Raw genomic sequence first — 1,091 nt, 5'->3', positions numbered from 1 at the left:
GCGGCGATCGGGTTTCTCTCTCCTCAACGGTTCCTCTCTCCTCAACGGTCTTTTTGTTGTACAGAGCGTTTCTCTCTCCTCACACCAGTTTTAGGCGGCATTCTAAAACATGCCGTAATGGTAAAGACCATACCAGGAAAGGGACTGGGAACCAAGTTTGGGTCAAGAAAGGATCTTCAGTAGAATCCAAGACAGAATTAGAAGCTGAGAAAAATCAGATGGATGAGAATGAAGCAGGAGGGTCTTCGAAAAATGAAAATAATACAGACAAGGGAACAGGGGGACAACTAGTTTTTCAGGAGAAGGGAGGCGAACAAGAAAAATTGCAGCATGCCACACATGACCTGCATGAAGTAGAAGAAGAAGAAGAACATAGAGAGCTTAAAGGGGCGAATAGAGTTAATAACCAGGAGCTTAGTGGAACAACAAGGCACATTGTAGCTACAGATCAAGGTCAGGACAACACCAGTATTGTGGTCCAGCTGAATGATGATCTACCAGAGAAGTTTCCTACCCCCTCCAAGCAATCAATAGAAGAGCAAGTTGTTGAGGACATACGGCAAGTTTTAACTGAGCAAGAGAGCCTGCAAATTGTTAAATCTACCTATCCCCTACCAGACCCACAAGAGGTTAGCACAGAAGCCATTAATCTAGTTGTGAGCAAAGTAACTGAGTCGGGCGAAGAATGGGAGAGTCATCTGATAAGCCTAAAGAGGAAATCGAAGAAGAAAAAGGCAAGATCCTTAGCAGTCAGTGTTAATGAGACGTTTATGCTTGCATATGAAGAGGAAAGAACGGATGAGATACTATTTTCCCATTCTGATCACGAGAGTGAGAGAGACAAAATCAAGGATGATATGCGCAAGGAATACTTCACAGATTCTGAGGGCTCCAACAACCCCAGAAAAACAGGCCAGAAAAGGGGCTCTACCAGGGTGGTAATTCGTCCTTCCAAATTTAAATTATGATCAGTCCTATTAGTTTTTGGAATATTAGGGGAATAGGCAATTCTTATAGGAGGTTGAGGAAAATTATTAAGCAATTTAGCCCTAATATCATAGCTTTAGCTGAGCCCTTTTTGTTAGAGGATA

This window comes from Juglans regia, chromosome 4, assembly GCF_001411555.2.
Source record: "Juglans regia cultivar Chandler chromosome 4, Walnut 2.0, whole genome shotgun sequence".
Classification (NCBI taxonomy): domain Eukaryota; kingdom Viridiplantae; phylum Streptophyta; class Magnoliopsida; order Fagales; family Juglandaceae; genus Juglans; species Juglans regia.
The sequence above is the reverse complement of the archived record's forward strand: the minus strand, read 5'-3'. Positions refer to the sequence as shown.